Source organism: Bos mutus, chromosome 4, assembly GCF_027580195.1.
Source record: "Bos mutus isolate GX-2022 chromosome 4, NWIPB_WYAK_1.1, whole genome shotgun sequence".
In the NCBI taxonomy this organism is placed as follows: Eukaryota; Metazoa; Chordata; class Mammalia; order Artiodactyla; family Bovidae; genus Bos; species Bos mutus.
This window is the reverse complement of record NC_091620.1, coordinates 14,922,536-14,950,248: the sequence shown is the minus strand read 5'-3', so window position 1 is coordinate 14,950,248 and position 27,713 is coordinate 14,922,536. Positions and strand designations below refer to the sequence as shown.

At 36.9% G+C, this 27,713-nt stretch overlaps 1 protein-coding gene across 1 annotated transcript in view; it reads right to left on the bottom strand.

Moving 5' to 3' along the window:
• Window positions 1-27,713, bottom strand: part of CNTNAP2 (contactin associated protein 2) — a 2,330,533-nt gene that overhangs the window by 2,096,306 nt on the left and 206,514 nt on the right. The window lies entirely within an intron of this gene.

Here is a 27,713-nt window from a genome sequence, read left to right as displayed (position 1 = left end):
ACTGTACAGACTTGTAATCTGTTGCCAGTAAGACACATCTGTACCTGTTGCTAATCCTATTGCTTGCTAATATCATTCCAGGAATCTTTTTTATCCAAATTCATATTTATGCCACTGATGTGACTCATGTTTTTCTCCTTACCCCATTGAAATTCTTATTTTACTTTGCCAGAATATGCCTAAAGGCCCAATTCAATTTCTTTCTTCTCCTTAATGATCTGAAATTGAATCCTCTAAAAAAGAGACCAGTTTGCCACTCATATGAGAAAATCATACAATCCCTTAAAAGACCAATAAAACAGGAACCGAGGAACAAAACAGTCTTCTAGCTACAATGATACAAATAATGACAATGCCTTTAAATATAGATACTATCAAAGTACAGTTTCATTTAAATCTTACAAAGCCCTGAGAAGTGGACCAAGCTAACAACATTATTTGTTGTTGTTCAGTCGTTTCTAACTCTTTATGATCCCATGGACTGCAGCACACCAGGCCTCCCTGTCCCTCACCATCTCCCGAAGTTTGCCCATGGTCATGTCCACTGCATAGGTGATTCCATCCAGCCATCTCATCCTCTGACACCCTCAACATTATATTTATTTCTATAAATAAAATCTAAAGCTCACAGCAGATAAGTGTCACACACAAAGTCATGAAGTAGTAAGGAGCTTAAAATATGGACAAAACTGGGGTTGTCACTCCTAGTGTGGGCTATGTCCCCTAAAGAACAGCTTTCTATTGTGCTCTATAACCTGTGTAATCTGCAGGTTACTGCGTTAATTGCAAATATGCCTCAACCAGCACCAAGATTCAACTGAAGAACTAGTGGTCCTCATGAGTATTTTCACTCGGTTTAGGGGCATAGCATCTGGGGGACTAGGTGGCAGCCAAACCTTCCCCCTTTTCTTTCTCTTTCCCAAATCATTAGAAGTCAGGGCTTTGGAGTCAGACAGAGATGAATACATATCCTGGTTCTACTATTACCAGCTGCCTTACTTTGGGCTAATAATTGAAATTCTGTCTTAAATCTTAATTTCCTCACCCGAAAGCAGCAGCATATGTAAAGGGCTTAGCACCACTTAGCTAACATTAATAAATATCACTAATTATGGTAGGAATGTTTTTAATATATGCAGTTGGTGTTATAATAAAGTATAAATTTAAATTGTAAATTAATTTAAATAAACTTTCTGTTGGCATATACCTTCTCATTTATATACACCAATAGTAACTCTATTCTATAGATTTTTTTTCATTATAATTATTACTATTAAAATAGGCATAATAAGCTAACCAGTTGTGAACTATTCTACACCAATGCAACTACTACATTCTTCAGGTATAGGGGTACACACTCTATTTTTGATATGAAGGTTGCCAAGTAGCTTGATTGTCATTCTTAGTTGTCATTTAAAGACGTTTTCAAAATACCTCAGTAGGAAGACACAACATCTTGATCGAAACTTTCAAAGACATCAAGAGGTTGGTGATACAATACCACTCACTGCCAGAAATATCACAGCAAAACAGTGTGCTAAATAATGTGGGAGGAACACTTGAAACCTAACCTGATGTTTTGTGAAAATACCCCAAAATTGTCAACCTGGTTAATGAATTTTTACCCTTGCAACATAACCACTCACAGAAATATTTGAGGGGAATGCGGATGCAATTTCCACATGTCTTGTAACAATGTTAAGTTTCCGAGTGTCTGGTAATGATGAAAAGAAATACATTTTTACAGAAGGACTTTTCTGAACTGCTGGCTTGCATAATGCTAGCACGTAGGTAGATAAACATCTGCATATTCTTCATATGGGCACAAAAGCAAATGATCGATATTTACTCATTCAACACATATACAGCATGCTAAGTCGCTTCCGTCGTGTTCAACTCTTCGTGACCCTATGGACTGTAGCCCACTGGGGTCCTCTGTTCATGCGATTTTCCAGGCAAAAATACTGGAGTAGGTAGCCATCCCCTTCTCCAGGTGATCTTCTCAACCCAGAGATTGAACCCGGGTCTCTTCTATCTCCTGCAACGGCAAGCAGGTTCTTTACCTCTAGCACCACCTGGGAAACCCCACATTTATCAACGCAAACATTTAGGATCTAATACATGACACTCATTATTCTAAGCAACAGATATGCAGAAGTTAAAAAGAAAATACGTGAGAGTCCTCCTCTCATGTACCTTATATGCTAGTGGAAACTGGATAAATGCATAAATAATTAAACAAATACACCTTGGAGGCTGAGAAAAAGCTAATGATAAACCTAAAGGAGATGACAGGTGAAGTAACACTGGCAGAGGGTGGAAAAGTGTGTGGGGCTATCAATTTTAAATCACTGGTCAGGGTATATACTTCATATGAAGACTGTATTTGAGCAAAGATAGTAAGAAGCTGCAACTGTCATGCAACTAGCAGTAGAAAGGTGTTCTAGGCAGAGGAAAGAGCAAATGAGGCAGAAACATGGGTAGCATGCTTGAGAGACAGCTAGGAGTTGCTCATGGGTGAAGCTGGGTGACCATGTCAGTGAAAGATGGCCTGAGAGGGGTGGCACAGTGACAACAGGCTGGACCTTACAGGTCCGAGGATGACAAGAAAGCCATTGGTAAGTTTTCATGAGAGCAGGGACATGATCTAACACTGGGGGTATAAAGTATAAAGGACCTCCCTGGTGACTCAGACAGTAAAGTGTCTGCCTACAATGAGGGAGACGTGGGTTCCATCCCTGGGTCAGGAAGATCTCCTGGAGAAGGAAATGGCAACCCACTTCAGTATTCTTTCCTGGAAAATCCCATGGACAGAGGAGCCTGGTAGGCTACAATCCATGGGGTAGCAAAGAGTCGGACATGACTGAGCAACTTCACTTTCACTTTTCACTTTCACTTTCTGGCTGTTGTCTTCAACACAGACTGAAATGAAAAATTGGCAGGAAGGGAAGGGAGACTGGAGATCCATTCTCCTGCATAAGGGAGAGAAGAAGGAATCTACTTCATTCACTGAGCAAAAGATCATGCTTCCATATCATGTAGAAAAAAGTCAGTGTAGAAACGAAGGGGCAAATAATTAGGTGGTATTCATCTGAGGAAGTTCTCTGCTGATACTTTCTGGGGTAGAGCATACAAGAACATCACAGGAACATAAGGATTACAGAGAGATGTTTAGAGGAAAGAAGATTCCAGATCTGAGGGGATTCAATTTCTTCAAGTGTTACCAACATATAAACCTGAACAAAGCTAATAGAGGAAAACAATGATGTCAAAAATATTTGACTGGCAGAAACTAAAACAAAAACTTTTAAGAAGTAGGGAAGATGGCCTTGATTTTATATGAAGTGGTGATTATTCACAAAACCAATGAAATTTTTGAAAAGGTCAGCTATTTGGTTCATTCAAATGAATTATTAGTTTGAAAATGATGGCCAAAAATTAAACTTAAATAAAATTTTAAAATTTTAACCTCAAAAAATCAATATGAAGAACATTTATGGGAAGAATTCATTACAATTTATGCAATTAGTAAAGATCACACAACATTGGTCTTAATCTTACAAGGATTTCAGGACAAAGACTGAATTTGAGGAAAACATTAACAAGGATGAAATACATAATTGAAGTAAGATTTTAAAATAAAATGAAAACATCATAGGCTATTAAAGTATTCCTCACATGGAAGAATTTCGATTATCAAAATTGTCAAAGACTAGATATATTATTTTCTTTGAATTCAGTTGTCAGTGTTTATAATTAATCCATCAAAGATGATGTTGGTTTGTTTTTTAAATAGATTTTACCACTCTTTCTAGAACTAAAGGAGTAAACCCATGTTCTAATGATTATAAAATAGTTTTGAGGGAAGAAAAGAAATTTATTATTCAGTTTGATTATAGCAGGGCTTCACACGTGGCGCTAGGGGCATAGAATCTGCCTGCCAAGGAGATTCTATGAGAAGGAGACTCAAGAGATGCAGGTTCAAACCCTGGGTCAGGAAGATACATGGAGAAGGAAATGGTACTCCACTCCAGTATTCCTGCCTGTGAAATCCCATGGGCAGAGGCGTCTGGCAGGCTACAGTCCATGGAACTGCAGAGTCAGACACAACTGAGTGACTGAATATTCAGCTTGATTATATATTTTATGTACCAAATCTATTCTTAATAACTTTTAGGCTCATTTCTAAAGATCGAATTTACTTTCAAAGATTGTAGACTTTTCATACTTAAGATAATAAAAAGGCATATGACACAGATTTAAAAAGTAATTATTAAAGGAACCGTTTCAATTAGTGTTTAAATCAATTATAGCCTTGTGAAAATAAGTATGCAAAATCTGTAGGAGATTATTAAGAAAGAAATATTTTGAAATTATTAAAATTAGGATTTTTTGTAATGTTTCATTGTAACTCTGGTCATATTTATAATAAAAGTAAAGATACAAGAAGACAATTATGAACATTATAAACACTATGAACACTACACAGCACGAAAACACACGGAAAAGCAAAGCACACAGCATTACGCTGATGTACAAACCAAACACCAAAAACGCGGACTGAAAATATGGACTCTCAAATTCTGAATCTGAGCCCCAACTCTGTCATTTCCTAACTCTGAGACCTTGAAACTTACTTAATCTTCTGAAGTCTCCCTTTTGGCTCTATTTTGACACTTGCCAGCACACACCAGTGTTTGGCAAATTCTTTTAAGTTCACCCAAATAAATCAACTTGTTTTAAAGCATGAGAAAATGATACAGAATTTACTGAAGCTTTCATAGAGGGGAATAGAGATGATGATTTTATATCACCTGCCACACAGGACAGAAGTTAAAATCCCTTTCGGAACACAGTATCCCTTCCTTGCTGACATCCAAGTAGAAAAGTTCAGGAAAACCAAGATGATGCTGACAACCAAGACAAAGTGAGGTCGAAAGCATTCAACTTACAAAGAGTATAAAGTAAGCTGAAACAAGAAACAAGTCTTTGTGTCATAATAAAAACTGCAATTAATTCAACATCTGTACCTGAGGTAAAAAGGGAAAACAAATTTGCAAAAAGAAGGTGGGTTAGTAAAAGAGTTTCATGAAACAGGTACACTTTCAAAAACAGTATAAAGATACAAATTTCTGTCTTTACTGCTTAGAGCTCTAATGAGTAAACATGTATCATTTAACTAAAGTTGATTTAAGCTGCATATAAAGCACTTATTATGCCTTGACTTTCTTACATATGGATAGAACATTTAAAGAACAAAGCAAACACAACCCACAAAATAAACTCTTAGACTAATACAAATTTGGTAAATGATAATTCTGCATTATTGTCTTTAAATACACAGTGTTTTTTATTTGCTGGGCCAGTTCTTTTGAAATCAAACTTTATTACAACTTCTTTTCATATCAACTTATTTATATTCTCAGGTCTTTTATTCATGAGCCTTTCTTTCATGTAGTTGAAAATTTTCATACATGTACAACTTTGCAATTAGTTTTCCTTTTCTTTTTCATTATGTCAAAATCAATTCAAGAAATAAAGACACTAGAAACGTAAAGTGCTAAGTTAGCCCATGTATGACAGACAACATTCGAGGATGACCTCCACGGTCCCTACCCATATCCGTGTGCAATCCCCCTGCTAAAGGGGCATGCTTTAGCACCCTTTAGGATACTAAAAGAAGGCAATGGCAACCCACTCCAGTACTATTGCCTGGAAAATCCCATGGACGGAAGCACCTGGTAGGCTTCAGTGCATGGGGTCGCACAGAGTGGGACACGACCGAGCGACTTCACTTTCACTTTTCATTTTCCTGCATTGGAGGAGGAAATGGCAACCCACTCCAGTGTTCTTGCCTGGAGAATCCCAGGGACAGGGGAGCCTGGTGGGCTGCCGTTTTATGGGGTCGCACAGAGTCGGACACGACTGAAGCGACTTAGTAGTAGTAGTAGTAGGATGCTAAAGGAACCTGTAATGTATTTCTAGTGAAGAGAATAGGGCAAAGCCTAAGAGATTTTTTAGACATAATTAGGAGCTCTCCACAGGTGATTTTTTTTGTATTTATCTCTTGTTTTTATTTTTTTTATTTAAATTTAAGACTAATTTTGAATTAATCAAAAGGGAGATGATCTTGGATGAGCCTGATCTAATCAGGTGAACTCTTTAAGTAAAGGTTCCATCTTCTGGCTATTTGTTATGCAGCAGTTGAAAAGTAATACACCATGATTTTAATCTCTGCTATATTTAAAATTCCCTATCAAATCAACAACAAAATTAAGGTGTGGGGGGAATGAATCTAAGGTTACTTTGAAACTAACTGATGGATACATTGAGATTCATACCATTATTTAATTTTTTATATTTGAAAATTTCATAATATATTTTTAATCATGCAAACAAAGGATTAAAAACACCTTTTTATCTTGTTGACATCTGTTTTGTTTGGAGCTAATCAGATAAGATACAATGACCAATCTGTTCATATTTCTACTGAGAGCAGATTAAAAAGCAGATAATTTTAATACATCAAAATTTTAATACATCAAAAGGTAAGTGAAAATAAACCTGTGATTCCAAAGATGTGACTTTAACATATACAATGATGATTAAGAGCATAAATAAGAGAAGAGACACATATGCCAGTAGAAGTTTTTTATAAAAAATTTTTGAACCAATTAGATTAGATTAGATTAATTTACAATCAAGGGAATATCAAAGGATTTGTTAGAAGGGATATTTAGAACCTCAGTTGGTTTTCATTTTGGCTAACGCTGTGGTGGAGATTTTGCTTTAACTAATGCTTCTGTTGCTTTGTATCTATTAAGGGCCACTCAGGAAAAAAAATTAAAAAAAAAAAAAACTACTATATTCTGCTAGTAAGTGTATGTGTTTAGTAACTACCCTTCATCTTATTCCCAGTTCACTGAGCCAACTCTATAGGGCCACAGGGTTGTGTTTATTCTCTCAAAATCATAAATAAAATATTTCTATCTATTACAGGCTTTGAGGATTGGAGAGGTTAATGACAGAATAAAGATCCAGAAGTCTGACCTGATGACCTCTTCCAGCCCTCCCAGTTTTAGGAAACTTGGAGTATAACACTCGGTCCCAGGTGTTTCTTCCCCATCTAGGAGTCAACGGCCTGGGATGAGTCGAGTTTGTCTTGGTAATACTGGCTCCATTGATCTTTCCTCTCCTTTCAGTCTCTGGACATTCTTCCTGTCTCAGTTTTAGCTTTGAACTCTTCGCTTTCCTGGCTCCCCACTCACCCTTTATTATTAAGAATCCAAAAGAACTGAATGTAGTTGAAGTAAATGGCCAAGACTGCTTTTAGACTTGGGGTCTGGGTTCCGAGCCATACTCTACAAGTTTTCCATTGTGATGTGTTAAAAAATGCTCTAAAATGAAGCCTCTTTAACAAGTGGTGCTGGGAAAACTGATCAACCACTTGTAAAAGGATGAAACTAGAACACTTTCTAACACCATACACAAAAATAATTTCAAAATGGATTAAAGATCTAAACATAAGACCAGAAACTATAAAATTCCTAGAGGAGAACATAGGAAAACACTCTCCGACATACATCACAGCAGGATCCTCTATGACCCACCTCCCAGAATACTGGAAATAAAAGCAAAAATAAACAAATGGGACCTGATTAACCTTAAAAGCTTCTGCACATCAAAGGAAACTATTAGCAAGGTGAAAAGACAGCCTTCAGAATGGGAGAAAATAATAGCAAATGAAGCAACTGACAAACAACTAATCTCAAAAATATACAAGCAACTCCTACAGCTCAACTCCAAAAAAATAAATGACCCAATCAAAAAATGGGCCAAAGAACTAAACAGACATTTCTCCAAAGACATACAGATGGCTAACAAACACATGAAAAGATGCTCAACATCACTCATTATCAGAGAAATGCAAATCAAAACCACTATGAGGTACCATTTCATGCCAGTCAGAAGGGCTGCGATCCAAAAGTCTACAAGCAAGAAATGCTGGAGAGTGTGGAGAAAAGAGAACCCTCTTACACTGTTGATGGGAATGCAAACTAGTACAGCCACTATGGAGAACAGTGTGGAGATTCCTTAAAAAACTGGAAATAGAACTGCCTTATGATCCAGCAATCCCACTGCTGGGCATACACACTGAGGAAACCAGAAGGGAAAGAGACACGTGTACCCCAATGTTCATCGCAGCACTGTTTATAATAGCCAGGACATGGAAACAACCTAGATGTCCATCAGCAGATGAATGGATTAGACAGCTATGGTACATATACACAATGGAGTATTACTCAGCCATTAAAAAGAATACATTTGAATCAGTTCTAATGAGGTTGATGAAACTGGAGCCTATTATACAGAGTGAAGTAAGCCAGAAAGAAAAACACCAATACAGTATACTAACGCATATATATGGAATTTAGAAAGATGGTAACAACAGCCCTGTATGCAAGACAGCAAAAGAGACACTGATGTATAGACAGTCTTTTGGACTCTGTGGGAGAGGGAGAGGGTGGGATGATTTGGGAGAATGGCATTGAAACATGTATAATATCATATATGAAAAGAGTCACCAGTCCAAGTTCGACGCACGATACTGGATGCTTGGGGCTGGTGCACTGGGACAACCCAGAGGGATGGTATGGGGAGGGAGGAGGGAGAAGGGTTCAGGATGGGGAACACATGTATACCTGTGGCGGATTCATTTTGATATATGGCAAAACCAATACAATATTATAAAGTTAAAAAATAAAATAAAAAAACCAAAAAAATTTAAAAAAAAATAAAATACAGCCTCTTGCCCATTGGAGGAGCCGCAGACTGCACCTCTAACATTCTCACCATGGTTCCTTGTGATAAGGCATTTTTCATCTCTTCTCTTCCTCCCTGCCTAGAGGGGGCTCCTCAGAAACAACTTTTATTCTCCGGTGGTACGAATCAGTGGCCCTGTTAATCCTCTGGATGTACTCATGAAGTCTTAACTGTCTCTTCCATAAATGCGTTCCCTTTTATGTTCATCTTGTTTTAATATTTTCCCCCAGCTTCTTATAACCCCTACTGTGACAGTGTCTTTTTACAAAGGCAAAGCAACACTGAGCTCTTAGCTATGAATTCCGTGATTATCCTCAAATACTATCCTCAAATGATAGACAAAGGTCACTCTGAAGTCACACACTCGGGATGAGGGACTCATCTGTTTTACAGATTGTTCCTGGCCCTTCTTCTCTCCCTCAGCTGTAGCTGGACGACTGTTGAAAGACTCCCCCTTCAGTGTGCTTTAGTGTCTAGAGCAAAATGCCCTTTTCTTTTGATTTCCCTTTTAGTGACATAGTAATTAGAAGACAGTTTGGGAAACCCTGACAGTGAAAACTGTGAAGTTTGAAATCCCTTTTGGAAAGTGGAGTGGTGCAGGTCCCACACTGATCCTGTCATTAACAAACCATGGAAACCGGCATCTCAGACTTCTCAGGCTGTGCACGGGTGTAAGTATGAGTTTTCATGTGTGTGTTCTCACTTTAACATAGTATTTTGTGTTATTAAGAAAGTGTGAAAGCTACATCTGTGTGCACCTTTGCTCACTGGACACTGAAGTTGGGAAGAAATGCCAACTTCACAATGACCCCCAGCAGTCTTACCAGGCGCTTTCAGCCAACTTTCTATAATTAATCCAAAAGGACCCTAACAAGCCTTAAGAACAATGCCAAGATTCCACCCTTTCACCTAACCTCTTGAATCTTACAAAGGACAAGAGGAAAATGCAAACTCCTTTGGATATATGAAATGAAAAGAAAAATCTTTAGTAATGAATGTGCCATCAAAAATGAGTATCATTACTGGAACACAGTACATCCTAAAAGAGCTTTTAACAATTTAATAAGTCACTATCCAGGCCATCTACAAAGTCAGTCACAACTCCACTAAGCCACTTAGAAAGTATTTACCTGCCTTCCTACACAATCCACACTTTTAAGAGCACAGTCTTTGCTAAATTTTAAATCTATTCCAATTAGTGTTCACCATAAAAATGGAGAACCAGCTGTTCATTGACCTTGTATTACGATGCTCATACTTATTATTCTCCAGACTATTCTTAGCATCTCTTTTCCATTTTCATTAATGCCAGACTTTATATTTCTAACAAGGGTATGATTTTTGCTCAAATTTTTAGCAATCTTACTGTGCTTGCTCTAAATTCTAAGGTATATAATTATTGGATTAAATTGTTTAACTGCCAGGCTGAAGGTAATATTCTTCAGTTCAGTTCAGTTCAGTCGCTCGTGTCTGACTCTGAGACCCCATGGACTGCAGCACACCAGACTTCCCTGTCCATGACAACCTCCCAGAGCTTACTCAAACTCATATCCATCGAGTTGGTAATGCCATCCAACCATCTCATCTTCTATCATCCCCTTCTCCTCCTGCCTTCAATCTTTCCCAGCATCAGGGTCTTTTCCAGTGAGTCCATTCTTCCCATCAGGTGGTCAAAGTATTGAAGTTTCAGCTTCAGCATCAGTCCTTCCAAAGAATATTCAGCATTGATTTCCTTTAGGATTGACTGGTTTGATCTCCTTGCTGTCCAAGGGACTCTCAAGAGTCTTCTCCAACACCACAGTTCAAAGGCATCAATTCTTCAGCTCTCAGCTTTCTTTATGGTCCAACTCTTACATCCATACATGACTACTGGAAAAACCATAGCTTTGACTAGATGGACTTTTGTTGGCAAAGTAATGTCTCTGTTTTTTAATATTTTGTCTAGGTTGGTCATAGCTTTTCTTCCAAGGAGCAAGCACCTTTTAATTTCATGGCTGCAGTGATTTTGAAGCCCAAAAAAGTACAGTCTGTCACTGTTTCTATTATTTCCCATCAATTTGCCATAAAGTGATGGAACCAGATGCCATGATCTTAGTTTAGTCCATTGAAGAATGAGGTAGAATTAGCAGACACAAGCAGGTTTGCTTGAAATATCATTTTAAGGCACCTATGAGAAACTAACTTTATTTTAATGGTTTTCCTTAAATAAATGACATATTTTTCTGAATGAGCATGTAGGATGTCAGTATTTTGGTGTTTCTACTAGTCATGTACCTGTGTGAGAGCCGGATCATAAAGAAGGCTGAGCACCAAAGAATTGATGCTTTCAAATTGTGGTGCTGGAGAAAACTCTTGAGAGTCCCTTGGACGGCAGGGAGTTTAAACCAGTCAATCCTAAAGGAAATCAACATGAATATCCATTGGAAGGACTGACGCTGAAGCTAAAGCCCTAATACTTTGGCCCCCTGATGCAAAAAGCCAACTCATTGAAAAATATCCTGATACTGGGAAAGATGGAAGGCAAAAGGACAAGCTGGCAGCAGAAGATGAGATGGTCAGATGGCATCACCAATTCAATGGACATGAATCTGAGCAAACTCCAGGAGACAGTGGAGGGTAGAGAAGCCTGGTGTGCTGCAGTTCATGGGTTCACAAAGAGTAGAACATGACTTAGTGACTGAACAACACCACCACAAAGACAATAGATTGGCCTTGGTTTGATTGGCCTTTGGTTATACTGATGGAGGGGCTGGAGCTTGAACATTTCTCTTCAAACCTGGGTGATACAGTGAGGAATCATTGTGAAGGAAACTCTGTTAGCAGTTTTGAAGTTAAATAGTAGAAAAACCTGCTGCTCTTAAAATCTTGAACTACAGTATCATCTCTATCTTCTTCATTTTAATATTTTAGTCATTTGTGATTTTTTTTAAAAAACTGGACATCAACAAAAATGATGCTCTCTTTTTTCACAGTGAAATCACATCTTTAATGAATGATCATTTGAGAAATTGTTTTTTTTTGGCATTAGCCTATAAATGAATATTACTGATGTTTACAGTTTTAATGGTATGAAATTAAAATCCTAGAAATATAACAAAATCCAGCAAAAACGATGTTTTGAAAACTATAGAAATATGCAAGAAAATATTTATCTTGCCCATAATTTCAACAGAATTACTCTCACAGCTTATAAAAACATCATAATTTCTTTTGCTTTTAATATCTCATATTTTTAAGAACCTGCAAAATTTCAGTATTTTAAGGCATTTATTCCAATGTACTAATTATATATAACTATGAACACAGTTTTGGTCTGAAATACAGCTTTTACTTTCTCCTAAACTTTCTAAAATATGCAATAATTCTAGCATGAAGCAAATGAAATATCCAATTTCCTATATAAATTGATAATTTAAAGATTGCCTTTTGGACAATTTCTTTTAATTCACTTACTTCAGATTGTTTCACCTGGGTACCTATTGTTTCCTTTAACAACATGTCTTAAGAAATCATCAGCTTAAAAGTTTCAATTATTACTGCAAATTTCTTGTCTCTTTAAAAAAATGGATTAAGGATGGTGATTTCTTTAACATTTTAAAAGATATTTTAAAGAGTTTTCATGAATAACTCTAATACAGGAGAATAGTTATTTTTGCCCTGTTGAGGGTCACGGTAGCAAAGGATAAACATGTCAAATGAGTCAAACATATTACACATTTATAATTTTAGATCTGATGGACACTGAGACTTCCCTGGCACTCCAATGGTTAAGATTTTGCCTTCCAATACACGGCTTGTGTGTCCAATACCTAGTTGGGGAGCAAAGATCCCACAGGCCTCATGACCAAAACATTAAACAGAAATAATAATGTAACAAATTCAATACAGACTTTAAAAAGAGCATAGTTGTTTAATTTTTTTTTTCCTTCAAGTTGATGGGCACAAATGTAGGGGATTATTTTCCTTATAATGAAAAGGCAAGTGTGAAGTTAAATCATTTGTCATTTAATATCCAGCTTCAGATTTCTAGCCTGACTATAGATGCAATGTTCTCCAAGCCTTTTTCTTAAATAACCAAAGACAGAGTCGGACACGACTGAAGCGACTTAGCAGCAGCAGCAACACTTAATTTACTACAATTGAACCCATTCATGCCTGTGAAAATCTTTATAAAATTTATTATTCATCATTCAGTAATAGAGGAAAGATTAGAGATTAAAGTTAATTAAAAGCTATGTAACCTATATTAAGGAAAAAGCAAAAGAAATGTTCTTCACCAAACAGCACAGAATTTGAAAAAATGGAAAGTCTTCTTGTATTTCTAGATCCCATGTTTGCAAAATATCAGTTATTAATAACTATAACACAATTTCATATTTATGGGGAGGAACTGCTTGAAAGGAGACTTAGTAAATCTGAAGTTAAATTGGGAAATTAATAAGAAAGAATAGCCAAAAGAATTTTACAAGTGAAGAGTATTGAAAAAGTAATGTCTTACCCTAAAATCTTAGCATAAAATAATTGAAATGTTGTGGTACTAGCACAAGAATTGACAGAGAAATGGAATAAAATGGCTCCAAACCTAACTTTACTAAGGATACTAAGCATTTAGCAAAGTATTACTCAAATCTAAGATATCACCTCTTGGTAGATCTACCCCTTAAGAAGGAAAATATCCAACCAATTAAATTATGTGCTTTCTAATATCTAGAAATTTTACATATATTAAGAGAGCTTACTGGCAAATAGAGATAGATTTGATCGCACACATATGTAAAATGTATAAGCAAAAATAAATTAACATTCTATAATTTCTTCACATTCAGAACTGTTCTCTGATAAATTGCTTTTAGATTTAGAGTTCTTAGTGATTTTGTTTTTTCACTGAATGACATTCCCAGGGCTCTTGAGAGCACTGGTTATGTGGTATTTCTGAAGAAAAGTCATTGATGTTGGAGTTTCAAATGTGACTTTGCAATTATGCAGGACTAGCTATATTTTTATTTCAACTTGGAACCATATTGACAAACATACCTGATTCATTTCCTCCTTTACTTATTACTCTAACCATTTGGTTCCTAGGGATTAAAAGGTCACCTCACTATTTTATGGCTAGACATCAATATCGGAGAAGGCAATGGCACCCCACTCCAGTACTCTTGCCTGGAAAATCCCATGGATGGAGGAGCCTGGTGGGCTGCAGCCCGTGGGGTCGCTGAGGGTCGGACACGACTGAGCGACTTCACTTTCACTATTTTATCTGGAGAATGATCCTCCCCAGGGACACATATACTGCAAAATTTTGTGCTGGGCTTCAGTCTGAAGTCTGCACACGCACAGGTAATGGCAGCATAGTCTGATTCTACCTGAGTGAGCACGGTTTTTAGACTTTTTGTAAACATTCCAGTGAGGGGGAAAATGTGTCATAGAAGCAATGAAATTCAATGTGCTATAGACATTAAGAATTATCACTATAAATACAGAATTATTCAAATAAGTACAGAAACAATGTCACATATATATAAAAAAATCTAACTTCTTACCTAAAGTAGTGAATACCTGCCATACCTATCCCCTAAAATACTTTGAGGATCAAAACGCAATCAGACATGTGCATGAAAATTTTAAATTATGAAGCACCCTATACAGTATTATAAAACAGAAACTTTTTAGACAGATAAGTCTGTGTTTTTGTTTTGATGTTTCCTTTGTTTTCCAAAATTAACACTAGAATTAAATACTAAAATGTTTTTCACAAGTGGTTTTTCAACCTTTTAAGTTCATTATTCAAATCCTTTCTTGCTAGCAATATGGTGACTACTATTACATTCAACATTGTAGTGTTACTGTACAATATTTTTTCAGCTCTTTCTACATCATTTTTGTATTTGACTTATTGGTATATTGCATGCATCACTATTTCATTTGTATTAATGTATCTATTAATCAAGATTTATTCCATCAAAGGCACTTTCAATTTTTACTCAATCTAAAATGAAAAAAAATTTTTAATAATTTAATTAGAGATATGTTGGGATTTAAAACCTAGAATTTCTGCATGAAATACCAACTTTCTTAACAATATTTTATATTCTTAATATTATGCAAATTAGGGATGTTATATTTATAATTTATAACCTGGTAACTTCATAACAATTGACCAAATTTAGAATAAAGTCAATAAAGCTGGACAGTTAAAATAAGCATGAAACAAGGATTTGTCTTAAAATGTTTACCAGAAGGATAGATAAGCTGATTACAACCATGTTGAACACTAAAAACTGAACTCTTAGGTATCCCTCATAGAAAAGGAAATAAGAGATCACAGTGAATTATACTTTTCTTGCTGATAAAAGTAAGTTCAATAAATAATCTTGAAAGAAATATTTCTTTCACGTCACTACACTCTACACAGATTTTCTGGGAAAACACTAGTTAGTATCTTCAACCACTTTTTGCAAAAATGAAGAAATATTCTTTTATTACCATGTTTATATTCTCATCAATAAAACATTAAACGCAGAATTAAATCTTACTTTAACAAAGATCTGTCTACCCAAAATTCATAAAACATTACATAGGGAGAGCTTGGAGACCAATCCACAAGGCTAATATTTGTCAGGTAGAAATTAGAATGTTAGTAGACTCAATTCTACTTCCTTGGGGGCATGAGCATTAAATTTTTTTAAAATTATTATTGTATTTATTTTTATTGTGGTAACACTGGTTTATCATACTATAAAAGTTTAATGTGTGCATTATTTTTAGACTTTTGTGTACACTACATTCACATATGTCTCTGAACTATGTTCATGTATGTCTCTGTGTGTGCGTGTGTGTGTGTTCAGTCACGTCAGACTCTTTGCAACCCCATGGACTGTAGTCCACCAGGCTCTTCCGCCCATGGAATTTTCCAGGCAAGAATACTGGAGTGTGTTGCCGTTTCCTTCTCCAGGGGATCTTCCCCACCCAGGGATTGAACCCCTGTCTCTTGGATCTCCTTCATTAGCAGGCAGGTTCTTTACCACTAGCGCCACCCAGAAGCCCCAGTGTGTTCACCACCAAAGATGTAGTTTCCATGTGTCTCCATACAGCTGACCCCCTTCATCCATTTCACCCTCTGCCTCCCCTTCCCCTCTGGTAATCACTACTCTCGTCTCTGTATCTATGTGTTGGTTTTTGTTCGGTTTGTTCGTTTTTATGTATGTGTGCTTTTTGTGTTTCTTATATTCCACCTAGGAGTGAAATCAGACTGGTTGTCTTTTTCTGAGATTTCATTTAGCATAATACCCTCAAGATCCATCCATGTGGTTAAAAATGGGGAGATTTCATGTTTCTTGTGACTGAGTAGCATTTCAGTGTGCATGCACACATCTTCTTTATCCATTCATCCCTTGATGGGCATTTAGGTTGCCCTTATCTTGGCTATTGTAAATACTACTGTGACAAACATGGGGTGCATGTATCTGTTTCCTCTTTCCTTTCTCACCTCTTTGTCAGATCAGTCAAGATGGTGAAAGGGGTTAACAAGGTTACCTTTGACTCAGAAGTAAAGAAACTATCTTTAAGGTTACAGGTTGCTTGAAAATGTCTCACCATCTTGCAAAAGGCATTGAGTGAAAGTCACTCAGTCGTGTCCAACTCTTTTGTGACCTCATCAACTACAGAGTGCTTGGAATTCTCCATGCCAGAATACTGGAGTGGGTAGCCATCCCCTTCTCCAGGGGATCTTCCCAACCTAGGGATCAAATCCAGGTCTCCTGCATTGCAGACAGATTATTTACCAGCTGAGCTACCAAGGAAGACCACTGCATTAATTTCTATTATAAAGTTCCAAATACCTCTTTTGGGCTTTCAGTTTAGAGGTTTGCTGTTTCATTATTTCAAGTCCATTTATGTATTGAGGCACCAGTGTGCACACTGCACATTCACACACAAATTATCAGCATAAAGCTTTAACAGTATGTGTAAACAGACTAATGAATAAAGTAATAACCTTATGCTTTCCGAGGTAGAATAGTTAAATATAATTTTTTCTTTAATATGTTTCTTACTTATTAGTTGGGTTTGGTCTGGCTTGAGACTAACAGTATTTTCCTCTCACTTTTACAAAAGTTTAGATGGGAGTGGAGGTGTGTATTAGCTTGCTAAGACTGCTGAAACAGAGTACTATAGACTGGGCAAATTAAACAACAGAATGTTATTTTCTCACAGTTCTGGAGGCTGGAAGTTCATCAACACATCAGTCAGTTTGATTTCTTCTGAGATTGCTCTCCTTGGCTTGCAGCCTTCTTGCTGTGTCTTGTAACCATTCATCTGCACACAAACATGCCTGCTGTTGCTCTGTGTATGCAAATATTCTCTATTTATTAGGACACCAGTCAGATTGGATTAGGACCCACCTAATGGCTTCATATTGACTCAGTTGCCTCATTCAAAGGTCTATCTCGATATACAGCCACATTTTGAGCTATTAAAAACTTTGGCTACAACACACAAATTTTGAAGGGATACAATTCAGTTTATATGAGGGTGTTAGAGTGATTGTCTAAAAGTTCTGCCTTGCTTGTCTGCCCTTTTCCTGATTCACTGTCTACACAGAGAAGCTTTAATTGGGAATTCTTTCATTGACACTCACTGGCATTTCTGCTTTGCTAACTTCTTCAGCTCTAAGTCTAGAACACAGAAGGCAAAGAAAAAACCCAAGGAACTCACACCATATTGTTCCTTGGGCCCACAGACTGCTAGCCTGTTTACCTTCTTCTTCCCTCTGTTCATTTTATATATAGTAACCCAGGCTTTAACTGTACTCAGCAGGAAGAATCCACTCCATCTCCCCACAATCATGATTCTTACCCTTGTTTTATAAACAACTTTCTAAAAAATACTGATAACTAGAATTAGTAAAGAACTGCACTAAAATACAAGACAATGGAAAAGATAAAGAGGAAATATAGTCACCACATAGTAACTCAGTAAAACTCTATTTTGAACTTCAAATGTCAAAATTCCTACGTCTTTCTTCCACTAGGAAAGTCCCTCCCATTTACTTGAAGCAATTGTACTAACTAATAATTTATCTTTTAAATAATTGATCTTCCATATGATTGACATAATGAGATGCATACAAATGTTATATATAGCCAGAGACCCTCAAAACAAAAAGATAACCTATAGCCTAAGATATTTCAAAATAAGCTAAATCTCCAAGTATAGATTTGGTTTCTTTACTAAATCCATCAGTTGAAAATGAATCAATATTTTACGTGCCCACTTTGTTCCAGTTTAGCCAAACAATTTGAGCAACTGATTCATTATGCATCTTAACAAATACTGTGTCAATTCATACCAGCTAGACAAAGTGTATCTTACCCTCATTACACAAGGAAAGCAATATTATATAACAGAAAGTGACCTGAAAGCTAGTGCTTTTTTGCCACTAAGTTGATTTATAGTTTTGGGTAATTAATAATATTTTTTCTTATAGTTAAAAAAAATCAAGCAACAATATCAAGCTATAAAAATATCACTAATATTTTCACCCAACAGCTTTTAAAACTTTATATATATCTATACCTATATTTCATATTTTCCATACATATCCCATGGTACATGTACTTTGAAAAAATATACTCAATGATCTTTTGTAAACATGCGTTTTGTTGTGAACATTTTTTAATTAATTAATTTTTTTAATTGGAGGCTAATTACTTTACAATATTGCAGTGGTTTTTGCCATACATTGACATGAATCAGCCATGGGTGTACATGTGTTCCCCATCCTGAACCCCGCCTACCACCTTCCTCCTCATCCCATCCCTCAGGGTCATCCCAGTACACCAGCCCTGAGCACCCTGTCTCATGCATTGAACCTAGACTGGTGATCTGTTTCACATATGATAATATACATGTTTCAATGCTATTGTCTCAAATCATCCCACCCTCTCCTTCTCCCACAGTGTCCAAAAGACTGTTCTTTACATCTGTGTCTCTTTTGCTGTCTCGCATATAGGGTCACTGTTACCATCTTTCTAAATTCCATACATATGTGTTAGTATACTGTATTGGTGTTTTTCTTTCTGACTTACTTCACTCTGTATAATAGGCTCCAGTTTCATCCACCTCATTAGAACTGATTCAAATGCATTCTTTTTGATGGCTGAGTAATATTCCATGTGTATTTGTACCACAGCTGTCTTATCCATTTGTCTGCCAATGGACATCTAGGTTGCTTCCATGTCCTGGCTATTGTTGTGAAAATTTATGAGAATTCATTTCTTCTGCTATGAAATAGTTTCTAGACCTGCATCAGGACTGTTATATTGGACAAAATGCCAAGAAGGAGACAATATGAAACAGAAGATGAGAGCTGTGAATGATTCAGAGATGCAGTGGCACTTCTCAGAGCGAGCAAGGGGGTAAAAAGTCTGGCAGTGGGCATGCTTAGACCCTGATCATCCAGCAACACTGGGAACACAGCCACCTCCCCTCAACTCAGAACTTTCATGCTGTCATAATCTATTCTTTTAAATGAAGGACCTGACCTTGGTTCCTAATCACTCTGGAGCTCTCCAGATCATTCTTCCTTTACCCCTCACCGTGTATTTGGGCATGCATACAAAGGACCCCCCTAGGTTAGGGATATGACTCACAGCACAAAATCAAACAGAAACCTCATATCCAAAAAAAAGTAAAATGGGGTTAATTATTTTCATGTTTAGTGATATGTTTAATTTGCTTCATAAATGAAACATGCTAGTGCTAATTCTCAAATGACGACTGTTAATAGATAATGAAAGCTTATTTGGCTCTTTCAAATATAGAGCTTTCCATTTTCAAACTTCTTGGAGATCTCTTGATAATTCACACTTGGAGATAATTGAATATATGACATATTTTGAAGGGTAACTGTTGATTGCTGATTGAGCAGATAAATAAGAAATTATTCAATGAGAACAGTTGGCTCAAAGTCACTACAATAAAGGGCACATATTTTCAGGTTCATTACTCCTCACAAAATATTCAAGACAGTCTAATTAATTAAAAATTTCCTTTAGGCCATCGGTTTCCTGATGTGTTCAATTCTGTTTTTCAGCAAATATCATCAGTGTGAATACATGAGAGTTTTATGACTGTTTTACCTCCCTATTTACTTTTTGAGTAAATAGTTCTAAAACAAAGTAATCCTAAAATAAAAGTATGCATTTGATTATAAAATTTAACAATCTGAGTAACAATTTGAGATTTAACAATTTGAGTAGTACAAATAGGGCTTCACTGGTGGCTCAGACAGAGAAAATCTGCCTGCAATGCCGGATACCTGGGTTTGATCCCTGGGTTGGGAAGATCCCCTGGAGGTGGGCACGACAACGCGCTCCAATATTCTTGCCTGGAGAATCCCATGGACAGAGCAGCCTGGTGGGCTACAGTCCATGGGGTCACAGTCAGACATGAAGAACAGCACAGTAGTACAAATGCTATTTTATTTTGGGGGAAATAAAGACCCCATGCCACTTCATTTATTAGAGGGATGTGTGTGTATGTATGTATATATGTATGTGAACATAATCTGTATACAATAAGCTACAACTGAGGAATAAAAATCGTTTATAATTTAGTCAATGAAAACTTTTAAAAATATATGATAACTTGTTCCCTGATTAAGTAAATAAAGGTTTGTAACATATTCTAATAAAAATGAAAAGCATCCTCATGTATTAATAAGTCATCATTATATTCTACAAGATTATCATTATTAAATTCTTCACTATCTCTTGGAGAGATTAATGGTGACTGTGCATGCTTTTGCAGTCCTTCTGTTGGCAAGTAGAATCTAATTCCTGTTCCTTGAAACTGCTTTCCCAAACAAATGTGGCAGTGATATGGAACAAAAGAGGCTTTATAACGTCTTGGGAGGTCTCTTGGGATACAGGCTCTGAGATATACTAGCCACCAGTGAAGAAGTAAGGGTACCCAGAGACTATCTTCTGAAAAACCCAAACCACATGGATGAGATGCTGCATGGAGAGAAGACCAAAGACATCCAGCCCATCTGACATGTCGGTGATTAAACCCTCCTCTGGGTAATGGGGCTTCTCAGATGGCTCAGAAGGTGAAGAATCTGCCTGCAATGCAGGAGACACAGGGGATGCAGGTTCGATCCCTGGGTTAGGAAGATCCCCTCGAGGAAGAAATAGCTACCCACTCCAATATTCTTGCTTGGAAAATTCCATGGACAGAGGAGTCTGGCAGGTTAAGGTCCACAGGGTTACAAAGAGTTGGACACAACTGCACACAGCAGACAGCTGGGGAATGGACCTTCTAATCCTGAGTATCCCAGCATTTGCTACATGAATGATGGGACCAGATCTCATCTGAGCCCTTTCTGAATTTCTGGCCCCTCAAATCATGAGCAAATCACTACTGTTGTTAAAAGACAATAAGTTGGGGGGACTTTGGTACGCCACCATCAACACTAGAACACCATAAACAAATTCAAGGTGACTGGGATAAACCGAGCTTAACTAGTGACCAGTAGACCCTAATCTGGAATGACGGTGTTGCCATTTCTCACCCAAGAAAAGAAAATTGAGTTTGGCATTTGCAAAGTATGTTTAGGAGGGGAGGAAGGCCTTTTTAACATTTTATTTTCCCTCTGATGTTCAAAGCTGTTTTCTGCTCATTCTGAGCTTGAGTCTATACTCTGAATGGCAGAGGAAGCTAGGAAAAAAAAAAAAATCACCCTGTAGAATTAATGGAATAAACTTGATAAAAGCCAGAGGGAGTCATTTGATGCTTGGCTACTGAGTAACACCTTCTGATTACTGCTTATATCTTATAGATAGCTGAAACATATTTTAGACCTTAAGGGCTTCCCTGGTGATTCAGAAAATAAAGAATCTGTCTGCAATGCAGGAGACCCAGGTTTGATCTGTGGGTCAGGAAGATTCCCTGGAGGAGATCATGACAACCCACTCCAGTATTCTTGTCTGTAGAATTCCACAGAGTCTGGCATGCTACAGTCCATGGGATCACAAAGATTCGGACAACTAACCCTTTTACACTTTCAACACTTAGACCGAGAAGACAAGAAATGGTGATATTATTTTTTTCTAGAAACCACATCAAAATCACACTTTGGGGTAATTGAAAAGAATGAGGATCTACTATCGTGGATCTGTAGTATATTACTAGTACATATTCACTAACTGGCAAATTAAAAATTAAAAATAAATAAATAAATAACATAGCCAAAAAAAAAAAAGTTGAAATTGCATTGAACATTTTTCCTCACTCTTGCTCCTACCACTCTCATCCTCACCACTATGTTATCTCAACGCACTTTTCCTCCAGCAGCCAAGAATGCTCCAGCCTCAAGATCTCTGGTCTTGATACTCTCTTAAAATGGAAATTTCAGTGACCTGAAACATGTATGACTTGTTACTCACTTCACTGAGGCGATTTGTAAAATCAGAGAGGCCTCTACATAAAATAAGACTTTCCATTCTCCTTATTGCTCTTTATCTTGTATCATCCTTTATTTTTCTACATTGTACCTATCCCCACCTGACATATTTTTATTGTTTATACTCTTATTTGATTATCTGCTCTATGAGAAAAAAGTTTGTTTAATAGCCACCCATTCAACTATTCTCCTCATAAAAAATGACACAAGAACCTTGCAATATTTCCAGAATCTTCAACAGTGCTTCTTTGTAACATGATGGGCTGATGTTCTTTTTTAAAAAATCATCTGACTTTAATTCTATCAAAGAGAAAATATCTTGGCAGTCTGGATGGCATAGATAAGATCGAGAACATCACTTTAGTAGTTATACCTATGCAGGACACACAGGTTCAATCCCTGGGTTGGGAAGATACCCTGGAGAAGGAAACGGCAACCCACTTCAGTATTCTTCCTGGGAAATCCATGGACAGAGAAGCCTGGTGGGTACAGTCAATAAGGTGGCAAAAGACTCAGACACCACTTAGTGACCAAGCACAACAATAATGGTTACTAGACCTGGGGCAAAGGCCTTATTTTTAATGGTTAGCACATCATTCTGTGATTCTTTCCAGCGATATACAATTCCCCAGCTCTCTTTACCTCACCCTCGTAACATCCTGGATATCAATGCAAAAGGCCTAGATCTAGGGTCTTGTCCAGCTTATTGTACAGAATAAAGCCCTTAATCTTTTCACTTAAGGCAGGGCACACTTAGTATTCTTTTTGTTTCTGTATCACAAGTTCACTTTAGTTAAGACGCCATTAATTCATTCCTTTTTATTACAATAGCCACTGAGGATTATGCTAGATTAAAATTATGCAACCATAAAAATTGACCTTCAAAATGCATCGATCCTTCACATTTGTTGATAAGCAATGAAAATATGAACAGACTGCTTATGAGATGAAAATAATTCACAGATGTGTGTGTGTGTGTGTTTTTATTTCACTTGAAGTATCTCAGGTGCTACATTGTGTTCCAGTCACAAAATTTTGCAGAATGAATAGGCCAGCATTTTTGACTACTTGTCAACATTTCATTGTTTCTGTGTGATCATATACACAGTTGTTTTTATTATTTAAGAGGTGCTCTCTGCCATCTACCAGAAGCTAATGTTTTCAAAACTTAGTGTTTAACCAACGTAGCTGATCCATCGTGTACAAAAACATATATAGCATATTGTTTATAGTACCCTCTATTTTTTTGGCTAGCTCAGACTGCCCTTAAATCAAGATTTTGTGTAAACTTGGCTCAAAGAAAGGGAACCACAGAGAACCATAAATATGAAATGTCTTCTTTTTTCTCCAAGTATCCTTGAAGAATTAAGTTTAAGGAATAAATGAAATTTCTCCCTTGCTCACTCCATCCCAGTGAAATTTTACTATCTATCTTATCATCATGTCACTTTTTAGGGTTTTCAGTAGAAAATAAATTGTTCTATTTTTATGGTTTTCCCTAGGGGTAAAAAAGATACATCAAACTGCTTTTATGCACAGGATGGGAAATAATTTATTCTTCACATTTGACATCTCAACATACGTGAAAGCAATGAAATGTGACTTTCCTTCCATAAGAAAACTGGACAGGCCATCCAATGGCCAGCATGTCACCCAACAGGCTCATTTTTTACATTCAGTTAACACCTCTTGGACCAAGACGGTTCAATCACAGAGTGAAGAGTAAAATCGTTCTGAGCAGGATACCAGCCATGCTGTCCACAGCTGTCACACATTAAATTTGAAAAGTCATCACTCTAATCTATGGAGCTTCTCCTTCTTTGAGGCAGAGGTTTGATTTGTGAATACATCTCTCTGGGCTCTTCACTAGTTCCTTGGGGCTATGAGGTATCATCAACATACACAAAATTGTAAATGGGACAATAAATGTTGAAATCCCTCATTTTTTAACACAAAGAACAGTACCAAGAGGCACACGACACTTTGGTCCTACATGGATTGAGGGCTATTTGAATTAATTTGCTATCAGCAAATAACACCTACTGTCAAGCGGCTGATTCATCACAGCTCTGACAAGAAATACTCAGGAACTTCAGGGAGGAGATAAGCAATGCTGGCTTCAGGACTTTAAAAGGGACTGCATTCATTCTCTTTGAGGACTCGGAGAAAACAAACAGAAATCATAGTCTGTTGACTGTGAGTCACGTACGTGAAGGTGTGTGAAAAATCACAGGTGTGCAAGTGTCCTTCACTGGTCTCAATGCAAATATCTGGTTTTCCCTTTTCATTATGAGTTGTGTGTGTGTGTAGGTAGGAGTGATCTTGAGTAAAACGAGGATTTTGAGAATGAGAACAGGGAGAGTGTTTGATGTTTGTCTTTGGTGTTTTTAAAATTTTATTGTTGGAGTGAATTGCTTTACACTTTTGTGTTAATTTCTACTGTACATGAAACAGCTATATGTATGCATATATCCCCTTCCTCTTGGGTCTACTTCCCACCCACCCCACCCGCAACCCGCCGCTGTAGGTGGCCACAGAGCCTGCAGCTAAGCTCCCCGGGCTCTCCTGCAGCTCTTCTGCACATCACAGTGTGTATCTGTCAGTGCTTCCCTCGCAGTCCAGCCAGACCACCCTGACCATGCTGAATCGCATCTGGTCTCAGAAGCCAAGCAGGGTCTCAGCTTAGCTAAGCCAACCAAGTACTGGTTAGTACTTGGGTGGCAGAGTATTTGTTAAATATGTCCTACCTGAGCAAACTGTGGAGCACTTAATAATTAGATACATCACTGATGGAATCATTCACTTGGGTCATAATACTGTTTAGTCACAACACAAGCTTTAGAAGTAAATCAACATGAACAGAAAAGTGTGTCAAGATTTCCCAGGCTGAACAATCCTTTTGGAAATTGGTAGCGTTTGTGGCCAGAGGAATACCCAAACAAATCTAAATAGATACGTCTAATGTTTTTATAGCAATTTGTATTTAGACTGGGCATTAATTATCGTTACTTAACCTATGTTCACATGATCTGTCCTGGGGACCCAATATTAAGTTCAGAGATTTTTTATTTTAAATGTATCGGAAAGGGGAAGTAGGAAGGAGTGAAGATAGGAGGAAATAAGAAAATGAAGAACTAATTCTTGAAAGGTCCCCTGTGTGTTACTCTTATGTTCACTTTGTATTCGCATTTAACTTCATTCCATCTTTGTGTCTGTGTGGGGGGTGGGGTTGGAGAAGGAAATGGCAACCCACTCCAGTGTTCTTGCCCGGAGAATCCCAGGGATGGGGGAGCCTGGTGGGCTACCGTCTATGGGGTCGCACAGAGTCAGACACGACTGAAGCAACTTAGCAGCAGTGGCAGGGGGGTGGGGGGTGGGACAGAGGGTTTGTGTGTCTCAGCTCTCATTCTCGAACCTGAAATTTTAATTAGGAATTATATATAGAACTCTAAGGATATATACAAAACAGTAATAAGGAAAGACAATATTCAGTACCACATAGGTCTCACATTCCAGGTCTTCTTTTCCCAGGAAAATACTCATACAAAAAAACAAAATAGGGGGAAATATAAGTGAGTATGATTGCCTTAAATTCACAAAGACAGGAATACAGCCTTTTTGATTACTTCTCAACATTTTACATTTTGAGATATCATTTTTTTAATTTAAATTCTCAGGATTTTTTTATTTTCTAATTATCTTACAAGTGTAGTGTTTCGTGAAGAGGAATTAAAAGTGTGCCACCACTTTTATTACTTTGTTTTATTAACAGTAGCCCATGAATTTTGACTTTTTGTCTTATTATGATAAGATTACATGTTAGCATCTAATTATTTTACAGGTTGTTTGAGTTCTGTTTTCGCAGATAAATATTTTATATTAGCACATAACTCTATATGATTCCCTTTCCAAATAATTCTGTGCTTCTCTCTATTAAAATGAGTTAAATTAGAAAAGAAAAACAAAGAAAAGAACTATTTAAAAAATTCATAGTATCATAAGAAAAGGATAATGTAGTTATATAGGAAACAGCAAGCCAATTAAAAATAGAACAAAAGAATAGATGGTTTGAGTTTAATCAAGCAATCCTAGCTGGAAGATGGTAGGACTGTAATATTAAAAGGAGACAATCTCTTGCCATCGAAGTATCCGTACTATGGATATAAAGAAACACCCACCTACGTATTTGAAGGGCAGATATTATGTCTTTGCGTGATTAGTATCTAAAGTTTCATGAATATGCTCAGTAAATGTTGGCTCTAGATGTAAAAACAAGAAAACAACAACAAAAAGGAGGCGTTTCTATTTAGTGTTTTTCTCTTTATCTAGTTAGTATTCCTACGAATTTAAACCAAAGATACAGTATAACCTTTATAAAGGTAGAAGAAAGAGAACAGAATTATCTCTATGCGTGTGTGCTTATATGTATGCGTAATTCTCTTCACTTGACTTCGTGGTTTGGAATGAATGAGTATGCAACATCCCATAATAACCCTCTCTATTTGGGTTTCAGGATATTAGAATATCTCAAGTTAAGCATTTCTCTCCTTTCATGGGTGTCTTAAAATGCAACTTATTCAGGAGTGGCAAGGCACGAGGTCACTTTATCTCTTTTGATAATTGGTTTACTGAAGTAGTCCTTATAAAAGGAATTTCTTTAGGAAATATGATAAGAAATAAATCACCAGGACAAAGGAGGCTGGGGAGAATGGAAATGAATGTGAATCATATCAAAGACAAACATCATTAACTTCATAAGGTCAAGAGGTTTAGGGAGAGAATTGCAATAAATGGTGCATTTATTAAAAAAGTAAGGAATTCTGTCTTTTTAGGGTTCCAGTTTTCCTCAGAACTCTAACTTCAAGGATGGGAAAAAGCTTTATCTTTAATAAAAGTCTACTTCAATGCGTTCCTAGGAATATGCTTGGCCTCTAGCTTCTCTTTGAAGGAACTATATCTTCCCTCCTGGAGAGTATTACTTACGGATCTACCATGGGTTCATATTATGGATGATATTAAGAATCCATTTTTGGATCTATTTTTTTAATGCTATTTATGGATACAAGGATGCTTAGAAGAAAGGCACCCAACAGAGTTTTATTCTTTGGTTCTGATTTTGTCATTTTCATTCATTTATAGCAGCTAACTTCCTTATCTGTTATCATGATCTTGACCAAAATCAGTGCTACGCTCTCTCTGGTCAGCTTGACATTCGAATTTCTTTTGATCAATGACAGAAATATTACATAAAAGCAAGAGACACAGATCAAAAGATTTTAGTCTCCTCTCTTCTCCATCAATCATAATTTCAAGTACTAGATGATCCTGGACAAACAATTGCCACACAAGCATAATTAATGAAAAGAAAAAAAAATAACAGGAGACTTTTAGACATTTCATGATTTGTAAAACAATCAAGTGGACT